We start from the raw sequence: 12431 nt of genomic DNA on the forward strand, positions 1-12431 counted from the left end.
GACAAGAAGCGTGGGCATATTTACAATACAGGTCAGCAGGAACATATTGCTAACCAGTTGCCTTAGCTCACAAAGGCCTGTGGTGGTAATTGATCACAGTGTTCCTAGGAACAAAATGGATGGGTAGTCAAAAATGTAGCTTGCATCATTATAGTGGAAAGTCACAGCCTTTTACCCAGTTTTTAGACTTAATAACTTTACAGATGCAGAGGGCCTTGATTGAAGAATATCTCTGGTGGTCCACCCTAACCAGAGCCATGCAGGCCGGAGAATTCTGGAACATGTAGTTCAGTCTAGCCAAGTCTAGCCAAGTTGACAATTATAAAGCCACCACTCCTAAGGAAGACGCAGAGCACGGATTTGACCATAGGTGGTCAGGAGTCGCAGGCTCCACTCTTAACTGTTACTCTATTTTACCTCCTTGGGGTACCCAGGTTGGTCTTGAATTCCTGGGCTCAAGTGATCCACTGCCTCTGCTTCTCAAAGTGCTGGGATTATAGGCATGAACCGCTTTGAGAAGCAGAGGCGCCATAAAGTTATTTTTAACTCAGGTTTATTTACAAAGAAAATGTATCACAGACCTTATGTAGTTCTGGGCCACCAGGCTGCCTCAATGAACTTTCCATCTATTGAGCTTATGGTAAATGTTCCACCATCTTCTAATTGGAATCTACACTAATGGCCAAATAATACGTAGACTCGAAAGTACATATGCTTTACAAAAAAAATTACACTTACATTAACATACCTGATTCTATCCTGAAGTGGAGCCAAAAGTCTCTGTAGTTTGTTTAATAGATTCAAAATAGTAGAGAGAAAATTTCAGCAAATCACCGTACTGTTTTGCTGTCCTCCCTCCCAAACAATGCAGCAGCTGAGTGGTGGCTAGACTGCCAGATTCTGGGGGTGCTGGTCTGTCCGGGATTTTCATAGTTTACTGCAGAAACTCCCATGCCCTGGCAAACCAGGAGGTTTGGTCACCCTAGCTGGGGGATAAGCAGGCCTTACATGCCCACCTAGGAAGGTCTGCGTTTATCAGTACGGTAGCATCATGAACAAACAGGTACCAGGTACAGCTTCCCAGAAGCCTCTTTTCTCAAAGAAGAAAAGACAAGATAATAACCCCCCTAAAATGGCAGATTTGCCACTGGATCCAGTTGCCTTGTGCTTTCCTCATCACTCACACTGTGGTGGGTGTGAGCTGGAGTTCCAGGCCCTCCAGACCAGGGTTGAGGGTTTTTTCACCTCAACCTGCAAAAGAGACACCCACAGAGCTTTTCCAGTCTGCAGGTGCCTTAGTGCAGGAAGTTGTCTCCTGGTTCTTTTCCTGGAACATGCTGGAAGGTTGGTGTGCGGGTTGCATATGGTAAATCCAGTGCCACATGCCTATCTCCCTAAGCCTTTGGAGTCTCTCTTCCATATTGTGCCAGGAAAGTTCTCTAGTAAGTGCGCTCATGTGAATGAATTTAGCCTGGTCTAGTGTTCTATTCCATTATTCTCGTTCGAACATCTTTAGGATGCACTTCCACACATGTTCCCCAGGTCTCTGAAGATACACATTAGAAAAGTGTGGCAATTCTTTTGGCGTATAAACTATTTCTTCCTGGGTCATGGTGGGTCCCTGTCCTACTGGAACGTGCTGAGATTTGGCAATAATCATGAGTCTAGTGGCAACACGGGGTGGTTGTGGTAGATTTAGAGCACAATGAGTAACTCCTTTTAAGGCATTTGTCTCCAGATGAGCTTATCACAGATATTTAAGCAGAGGAAGGCTAGTCTTCTACCGAGAGCAAGGTAGTTCCACAGGAGAGGGAAGCTCAAAACTATACATTCAACTATTGTTGTAAGTCAGCAACCCACACTCTTAAATTGTATGTTTAATTTTTTAGCAGTACCAGCCCTCTGGCTGTGAGCAATAAAAGATTCTTTTAGGGCTATCCTCAAAGCTCTGTGGTCCTCTAACGATGACTTAAGCTGAGAGTTAAAGGATTTGGGCTTGTCATTTTTCTTTCTGTTAATATTCAAGTATGCTCAGAAAAGTCCATCTCATAGCACATCCCTTACAGTCATCATGTACTGCCGCAACAGTTAGTTGCAACTGCCATTTGGGCTCCTAAGACTCTTGCTTCAGTTACAACTTCATTACAATTAGCCACAAGTGCTAGCTTGATGTGTGATGTCCTTGCACGCCATGGGTCACTAGCTTCCCATTTCCCATTGCTAAGGAGCTCAGTGCTGTGCTGAACTCCAAGGACAGGGTCAACCCTCAGATCCCGTCTCCGCAGGTCTATCTCCTAGGACTACTCCCAGCACCATTTTGTGGTAGTTGGATTCTGTACTAGTCCAGAATCGGAGTATAATTTGAACAGGGAAAGTTTAATAAATATAATTATTAACTAGAGGAGGGAAATAACTAAAAGGGGTAAGCAGAATGCTAAAGAATACGCTAGAGCTGAGAAAAGTACTTGAGGAAGAAGCAAACTTGGAAGGGATTCCTCTCGTCAAGCTGGAATTCAAGCTCTGCTGGAGAAGGAGTGGCTGCAGTCCACTGGAGGGTGGACAAGTTTGCTGGGTTGACCCAGGCCAGAGCCAGTCTAAGTCACTGGACAGGCAGGTAATATTCTTCTAGGGAGTAGGGGAACGGAAGCTGGCCAGAAAACCACAGTTAGGACTAGCAAGTGGGAAACATGTCTCCGGAATGTACGTGGGAAGGTTGGCAAACCACTCCAAGGTGTAGGAGGGCTGAGGCTGGCAGATGGACCTGTGCAGGGATTGAGGGCATCAAGAACCCCTTTACTGACTGCTTGTCATGAGGCCTGGTGTTAGGAGGGCTGCAGCCAGGTGGTCACAGAGCTGGAGCTGCTGGCTTGCCAAGGGACTGTGCCCTCTCTGTGCACACTGGTGTGTTAGTTTGCTAGGTCTCCCACAACAGAGGACCACAGACTGGGGGGCTTCAATAACAGAATGTATTTCCTCACAATCTGCAGCTAGAAGTCTAAGATCAAGGTGTTGGCGGGGCTGGTTTCTTCTGGGGGCATCTTTCCTTGGCTTGTCTTCCCCCAGTGCCTTCACATGTTTCCTTTTGTGTAAGTCTGTGTCCTCATCTCCTCTTCTTGTAAGGACACGAGGCATATCAAATTAGGGCCCACACTAGTGACCTCATTTAACCTTAATCACCTCTTTAAAGACTCTATCTCCAAACACAGTAGCATTCTGAGGTACTGCAGGTTAGGATGTCAACATGAATTTTGGGGGGCCACAATTTAGCCTGTAATAGTTGGGGAGGAGCATTACTGGATGTCCCTGCCATATGTTGCATACAGCCAGGAGGAGAAGCAAGAAGCCAATGGAAGCACACCTGACCAGGAAGAAGCCCATTCCTCCTGCAGTGTCCCTCTAGCGCCCTCTACTGAAAAAGTCTGACACCCCGCTCACTGCAAAGGAGAAACGTCTACAGGATTCAACTCCACTATCGCAGAGTAGATAATGAAGGACGGATTGAAAGCTAAGAGGTAATAAATTAATAACTAGCACACTGGTTCCTCAGCTTTCCCAGCATTTCTGTGAGTTTTCTAATGTCCTCTAGAGAAAATGTGTGCCTAAACTGAGCGGTTTACAACTGAGAACACTGGCAAATTTGTAGTTTCCCACTTTTTTTTTTGACAGTAGTTGTGCATTACGGTACCTTCAAGCTGTCATTTTGGGAGGAATAAACAAATTTTCCCTGGAATTTTACTATTAAGATAAGTATACATTAAAATTATCTCCATTTAGTGTGGCATGGTAATGGGCTGTGGAAACAAGACCAGAAATCCAGCTTTTCTGTTGTTCCTTGTATCTGTCTGATTCATTCCTGTTTCAAGGCTGATACATTTGCTTTTCCTCCTTCCTGGAACTCTCTTCCGTCAGGTATTCACGTAACTTCCTCCATCACGTCAATTAAACCTCTGTTTAACTGTCACTTGGAAATCCTTCCTTACTACTCTATCAAAAATAGCCTCATTTCCCCAAAACTCTTTCACCAGGCTTTAGTTTTCTTTATAACAACTTACCACCATGTTATATTACTTAAAGTAGCCTATGTACTTATTTACCTACAGAGTTACTCACTTATTATTAAAATGCAAGTTCTAGGAGGGTAGGGATATGTCTTGTTCATTGAGGTATCCTCAGAACCTAGAATAGTGTATGGCATATAATAGGTACTTGATAAATATTGATTAAGTGAAGGACTGTAGGTTTCAGAAAAGAATTGGTTTTTCCAGAACACAACTCCATATGCAGGCATATCTACAGCAATGAAAATTTAGCCCCTAACTTAATTAGGATGGCAACAATATAATTGTGTTTTGATTATTCTCACCCTAACTTGGTAAAAATGACTTTTGTTCACTTTTTAAAAATTGTGGTATGGTTAGCATACAGTAAAATTCACCTTTTGTGTGTAGGTACAATCGTAAGAGTTTTGGCAAATGCCTGTAACTATGTAAAACCATTGCAATCAAGATATAGAACAGTTCCATCATCCTTCAGAATCTCCTCTTTCCCTTTGGTAGTCAGATACTCCTCTGACCTCCAGTCCCTAGCAGCCACTGATCTATTTTCTGTCCTTATAGTTTTTTTTTTTCAGATTATCACACAAATGAAATCATGTAGTATATAGTTTTCTGGGTCTGCCTTCCTTCACCTAGCATAATGCATTTGAGATTCATGCATTTTGCTACATATATCAGCTGTCTGTTCCTCTTTATTGCTGTATAGTATTTCATTATACATACGAAACAAACTATGTACCGTAGTTTGTTTATTCTTTCACCAGTTGAAGGACATTAAAGTTTTATTTTTTTTTCCAATTTGGGATTATAATGAATCAAGCTATTAATAACATCCATAGACAGGTTTTTGTGTAAACATAAGTTTTCTTTTCTCGTACGTAAATACCTAGGAGTGATTTTGCTGAGTCATATACTCAGTGCATAGTCAACAATAAGAAATTGCCAAGCCAGGCGGGGCGCGGTGGCTCACAGCTGTAATCCCAGCACTTTGGGAGGCCGAGGTGGGTGAATCACTTGAGAAGTTCGAGGTGGGTGGTCCCAGCTACTTGGGAGCCTGAGGCAGGAGAATTGCTTGAACCCGGGAGGCAGAGGTTGCAGTGAGCCAAGATCACGCCACGCACTCCAGCCTGGGTGACAGAGCAAGACTCTGTCTTAAAAAAAAAAAAAAAGAAAGAAAGGAAGAAATTGCTGAACTGTTTTCCAAAGTGACAATACCATTTTGCATTTCTACTAGCAATGTATAAGAATTCCAGTTACTCTACATCTTCACCACCATTCGCTGTAATGTGGGATGGCTATGGACTATAGAAACAAGACTAGAAATCTGGCCTTCTTGTTACCTGAATCTGCTTCATTCATCCCTATGTCAAGGCTTATACACTTGCTGTTCCATCTTTTTGGAACACATTCACATATGTGAGTGTAACTTGCATTCACATTTTATTTTAAAGGAGAACCTATCTATGTACACATAAAGACCAGCTAAAAACAGAATGAAGAAAATCAGAAACATAAATACATGAATGAGGAAAAATTATAAAATTGTATGCCTTTCCCTACATTCTTCACCATGTGTCAGAGATCTTAACAATTTTCAATTAGTAATTAATTAATCTGTACTAAAAACTTTTTTATTTGTAACATGTTTTTAAACGGATTTGTTTAAAATATTCAGTGTGTATTTTGGCCAGGCACCGTGGTTTATGCCTGTAATCCCAGCACTTTGGGAGGCCGAGGCAGGCAGGTCACCTGAGGTCAGGAGTTCGAAACCAGCCTGGCCAACATGGTGAAACCCTGTCTCTACTAAAAATACAAAAATTAGCCAGGCATGGTGGTGGGCACCTGTAATACCAGCTACTTGGAAGGCTGAGACACAAGAATCACTTGAATCCTGGAAGCAGAGGTTGCAGTGAGCCAATATCATGCCACTGCAATCCAGCTTGGGACACAGAGTAAGACTCTGTCTCAAAAATAAAATAAAATAAAATATTCAGTGTGTATTTTTAGCAGTATTTAAAAAATACTGACCAGAGCCATAAACTTTCTCCAGGTTCTAAAGTGTGTCTTCAACACTTTCCTCTCTTCAAGGAAATGACGTAAACTGAGAGCAATTTATATTTATGAGGCATTCCTGCAATGGGACATGACCTCTGATCCCAATAATTCTTTCACAGATGCTGTGTTGACATTTCTATTGCTTAAGTATAAAGCAAGTAAAAGCCATGATTATTTCAGTTTGTCACTATGCCAATGCTGCCTAAGAAAAAAATTACTAACTTGAATTTTCAAGATTGTTCAAGAGTTTTAAACTAGGTAAACAAATATAAATCTAGTTAACATTTGCATGCACTACTTTCCATTTCTTTACACTGAATTTATACTTTATTAATGGGGAGGCTATCCCTAGATATATATATTTTTTAATATTTATGTATTTTTTGAGACAGAGTCTTGCTCTGTCCCCTAGGCTGAAGTGCAGTGGCATGATCTCAGCTAACTGCAATCTCTGCCTCCCGGGTTCAAGCGATTCTCCTGCCTCAGCCTCCTGAGTAGCTGGGATTACAGGCATCTGCCATCACACCAGGCTAAGTTTTGTATTTTTAGTAGAAACAGGGTTTCACCATGTTGGCCAGGCTGGTCTTGAACTCCTGACCTCAGGTGATCCACCCTCCTCAGCCTCCCAAAGTACTGGGATTACAGGCCTGAGCCACTGTGCCTGGTCTTGTTTTTCTTATTTTTTGAGACACGTCTGAGTCACTGTTGCTGGTGGGATATCCGTTTTAAAATTCATCTATAATTTTTACAAATTCTCCACTGTTTGTCTCCACCTTTCCCCCACACCCTAAATTGACACCATTTAAGAAACTCAGGCTTAGAAACTGAATGTTAAAATTGTTCTCCTGAAATCGAACCTGAAAAATCAGCTTCCTCTTAAAATAGTTCCTCATAGGTGGTTTCCGGAAAGATAAATCCTCTGGAGAAGAAAAAGAGTGCCAAAAATGGCTGAAGGCAATGAATCACATACTATGCTATCAAAAGCTTTCTATACGTGATTCATTCCACAAATATTTATTGAGAACTTACTATGTACTGGGCAGTATTCCAGACACTGGAAATAAAGTATGATGATTCAAACAGAAAATAGCTGTGCCCTCATGAAGTTAGGTTCCTGTTAGTGAGGACACACACCAAAGAAAATAAGTAAAACAAGTTACAATCATGTGCTGCACAACAATGTTATGGTCAATGATGGGATACATATAGGATAATGGTCCCATAAGATTATATTGTATTTTCACAGTGCCTTTTCTGTGTTTCTCTTTTTTTTTTTTTAAGACAAGGTCTCACTCTGTTGCCCAAACTGGCGTGCAGTGTTGCGATCACTGCAGCCTCTACCTCCTGTGTTCAAGTATTCCTCCCACCTCAGCCTCCCAAGTAGCTGGGACTACAGCCATGTGCCATCACATCCAGTTAATTTTTGTATTGTTTGTAGAGATGGGATTTAGTCATGTTGCCTGGGCTGGTCTTGAACTTCTGGGTTCAAGTGATCCTCCTGCCGTGGCCTCCCAAAGCGGTGGGATTACAGGTGTGAGCCACCACACTCAGCCCTTTTCTGTGTTTAAATATGTTTAGATATACAAATACTTACCATTATGTTACAATTACCTACAGCATGAAGTAGGTATGCTACACAGGTTTGTAGCCTAGGGGCAATAGACTATATACCACGTAGCCTAGGTGTGTAGTAGGCTAGACCATCTAGGTTTGTGTACATGAACTCCGTAACGTTTGCACAGGGATGAAATTGCCTAATGATGCATTTCTCAGAAAGTATCTGCATCTGTAAGTGACACATGACTGCATATCATACGTTTTAATACAGAGAAAAATAAAGCAGTGAGAGAGAAAAAGAAGTTTGTGTAATCGTATGTGTTAAGTTTTAGAAAACGAAGACAACGGTTTCACTGAGTTGGTGACCTTTAGGCAAATACTGAAGGAGGTGAGGAAGTAGCCATGGCAACGTCTGAGAAAGCATTCCAGGAAGACCAACTAGGCCAGAAGGCTGCAGCAGCACTGGCGAGGGAGGGAGTGGAGGAAGAGCCAGGAGGCAGCAGGAGCCAGCTCACTGAGGGTCCTTCAGCCATGCTGAGGGCTTTGGCTTTACACTGGGAGAAACGGGGACGTGTGAAATGGGGAGGTTCTGAGTAGAGGCATGACATATGTTGGCTTTGGTTGTAGCAGGATCAACCTGGCTGCTATGGTGTGGACACATGAAAGGGGGCAAGGGAGAAGGAGGGCGACCGGTTAGGATGCTATTGCATTAATCCAGTGGGAAGAAAATGGGGACTTGGCCAGGGTGGCAGCTGAGGAGGTGGTAGGAAAAGATTAGATTCTGCATGTGTTTTGAAGGTAGAACCAACAGTCTTTTCTAATGTCTTGAATATGGAATGTGGGAAAAAGGCGTTATGGTTGATTCCAAGGTTTTGGTCGGAGCAAAAGGAAAAATAGATACCATTAATGAGATGGCGAGGAGGGTGGGAGGAGGAGGTTTGAGGCTGAGATCAGGAGTTCACAATATATTGAATTGGAGGTGCCTATTTGGCATTCATATTGAAATATCAAGTAGGCAGTTCAATATTCATTTCTGCCAAGTGCAAGTTCAAAAAGGAAGTTAAGGCTAGAGGTGCACATTTGCGAGTAATCAGTGTACAGATAACATTTAAAGTCAGGAGTTTAGATGAGATCATTTGCTCATGCAATTCTTAAAACACTAGCATGAGGTGTTTATTTTAATCCTCATTTTAGATATAAAGAAACAGGCTGGAGAGGTTTAAATAGTTCACTCTAAGTCATTCAGTTAGTAACGGTAGGGACTTCAATGTTCATTCTTATCTCTAAGAGATAGTTTTCAAACTGGGCTCTATGACAATCCTAAAAGAAAGGAAGGCACAGTTTAAGGGGACTGTCTCCGATTTCCATCTGTATGTATTTGTTGGGGTTTTATGTACGATTTTATTTGGGAAAAACAAGTATTTCTGCTGAGTGAGGTGACTCACATCTGTAACCCCAGCACCTTGGGATACTGAGGCAGGAGGACTGCTTGAGCCTAGGAGTTCAAGACCAGCCTGGGCAACAAAGCAAGACCCTGTCTCTACCAAAAGAAAGAAAGAAAGAGAGAGAGGCCAGGCGCAGTGGCTCATGCCTGTAATCCCAGCACTTTGGGAGGCCAAGGTGGGCAGATCACTTGAGGTCGGGAGTTGGGGACCAGCCTGGCCAACGTGATGAAACCCCGTCTCTACTAAAAATACAAAAATTAGCCAGGCATGGTGGCGCATGCCTGTAATCCCAGCTACTGATTCTGAGCTTATTGAAGATAGAAACTGTCTAATTCATCTCTGTGTTTGCAGCAACTAGCCTGTGTCTGCACATAGATGTTCAACAAATGTTTGATGACTGTCTGAATAATACATATAAATTGGAACAACTATAAAAATATTAAATATGCTGCCTTCTCCATGGAAGAGATAGTTCAGTATAAAGCATGAAATCCAAAATCCCATCACAGTTAATAAAATGATGATCTTGCAAAATGAGAGCACAAGTCTAAGTATGTCAGATATCAGATCTTGGGGATGTAACCAATGAACGAGACAGCGTACATCAACAACAATAACCAGATGGGCAAAGACATGAAGGCAACTCACAAAGAAGAAATAAAAATGCTCTATAAGCGCTTTGAAAAAGATCAACTACTTTAATAATCACAGAGTTGTGAGTGAAACCACATATTATTCTTGCCTACGTGTCAAGGTTTTAAAAATAGTATCTCTTCATATTGGCCAAGGTCTGAGAAAGAGGCTCTCATGCACTGCTATTAGCAATGTGTACCTTTCTGTAGGGTAATCTGAGAAAATGAATCCAAAACCTTTAAAATGTGCATACCACCATCCTCCACCCTCCATACCTACCCTCCAGTCCCTGGAAATGTACAGGCACATACACGAAGACATTCTGCTTCTAGGATTTTTCCTAACGAAATATTCACAGATATGCCCAATGATACAAATCTATTCATGGCCCTAGTGCTTGTAAGAAGGAAAAAATGCAAATATTGAAATGCTATGTGTTCAATGACAGGATTAATTAATTGCAGTGGATACATATGATAAAAACCTATGCAGCCGAAAAACACCAATATATTGAAAGAAGCATTAATGACATGGGAAAATATTAAGTGAAAAAAGTAGATTTTAAAAAAGAAGTCTAGTATAACCTCCGCCTCCCTGGTTCAAGAAATTCTTATGCTTCACTCACCCTCCTGAGTAGCTGGGATTGAATTACAGGCGTGTGCTACCAAGCCCAGCTAATATTTTTTGTATTTTTAGTAGAGACGGGGTTTCACCATGTTGGCCAGGCTGGTCTCAAACTCCTGACCTCAAGTGATCCACCTGCCTTAGCCTCCCAAAGTGCTGGGATTACAAGCATGAGCCACCATTCCTGGCCTGATTCATTTTTAAAGTTAAAAATTAGTTACTGTATGCCTGCAGCTATATTAAATGTGTTGCATAGTCTCTAAATTATACATTAACCCTAAGAAATAGGCGTCACCATTGATACAGGGCAAATGAGCCCCAAAGTGGAGCTTACTCCATGAGGGTTCTTGGCTTTGCCAGGGGAAGAAGGGCAAAGGGCAAGCCAGAGGTAGAAGAAAACACCTTTATTGAAAAGGCAGTGTTAGCTTCAGTGTTGTTAGAGCTGTGACTGCTCCTGCAGAGCGAGGCCACCCGGTGGGCAGAGAGTAGCATTACTTATATTCTTTTTTTTTTTTTTTTTTTTTTTTTTTGAGACGGAGTCTCGCTCTGTCGCCCAGGCTGGAGTGCAGTGGCCGGATCTCTGCTCACTGCAAGCTCCGCCTCCCGGGTTCACGCCATTCTCCTGCCTCAGCCTCCCGAGTAGCTGGGACTACAGGCGTCCGCCACCTCGCCCGGCTAGTTTTTTGTATTTTTTTAGTAGAGACGGGGTTTCACCGGGTTAGCCAGGATGGTCTCGATCTCCTGACCTCGTGATCCGCCCGTCTCGGCCTCCCAAAGTGCTGGGATTACAGGCTTGAGCCACCGCGCCCGGCCTTATATTCTTATATAGTTTTGATGATACGTACATGAAAATGTTTTGTAACGTTACCTTACATAGTCAACGTTTTATATGTTGTTGAACAGCATTAATCATTTCTAATGGTTGCACCTAACACCAGGTCTGACAAATAACTCTAATGTTAGTTCACCTGATGGACAAAAATTACAAATGTTTACTGAGTGCTTACAGTGTGGTATATTGGGGGTATTTCAATGATTAAGACAAACAAGGTCCCACTTATCATGAAATCTCCATTCTCGCAAGGGAAGATAGATAATCTTTAAATCCATGAGAAAGGTATTATGATTATACCTATTTGAGTATTTGAGTCACAGAAAGGTCAGGAAACTTTCCCAAGATCACCCAACTGGTAGGCAGGTGTTAAAGCAGATTCCAACCCTGGCAAGCTGTCATCATGATAACTTTCTTACTTCCTGCTCCACTGGCACCCACCAGCCTAGAGAGAGAACCAGCCCAGAGGGTGGAGGGTGTACTTTTAGTTGGAGGAAACAGTAGGGTGAGGCCAGATTATAAAAATCTGGTAGAGGCGTTAAACAATTTAGCAAAGAAATCCGGGAAGAGGGAGAGGCAGCCCTTGTGATGTGGTATATTGGGGATATTTCAATGAGTAAGACATACAAGGTCCCTCTTATCATGAAATCTCCATTCTCACAGGGGAAGACAGAACATTTTGAAATCCATGAGAAAGGTATTATGATTATCCCTGAGTGAGTCACAGAGAGGTCAGGGAACTTGCCCAAGGTCACCCAACTGATAGGTATTAAAGCAGATTCCAACCCTGGCAAGCTATGGCCATGACTGGCGTTCATAACTCCTGCTCCACTGGCACCCACCAACTGCTCTGGGAATTCAGAGGGCAGGTCAGTTAGAGCTGGAATAGTTGTATTCATTTTGTTTTTAGACCCTGTGGCTCCCATCCTATCTCCACCCCCATCATGAATTTGTGGTAGAAAATTGACCACAGTTTAAAAAGTTCTTTCACATGATTTCTATTGAAAAACTCACAGTGACTTTGACGCAGAAGAGTAGGGCAAGGGCCCTCCCTGCTGAACAAATTCCTAAGGCAATGCCGGTCATTTCAACTATCACAAACTCCTGCAATGCTCCTTTCAACTCTCCCAGGGACTGACACTCCTGATCTAGATGGATGACTGCTGTGTGTCTTTCCAACTCGAGTTGCAACTCTGTGATTCTAGAGACTAATAATGTACTTGATCGTTT

Source organism: Chlorocebus sabaeus, chromosome 7 (genome assembly GCF_047675955.1).
Source record: "Chlorocebus sabaeus isolate Y175 chromosome 7, mChlSab1.0.hap1, whole genome shotgun sequence".
Classification (NCBI taxonomy): domain Eukaryota; kingdom Metazoa; phylum Chordata; class Mammalia; order Primates; family Cercopithecidae; genus Chlorocebus; species Chlorocebus sabaeus.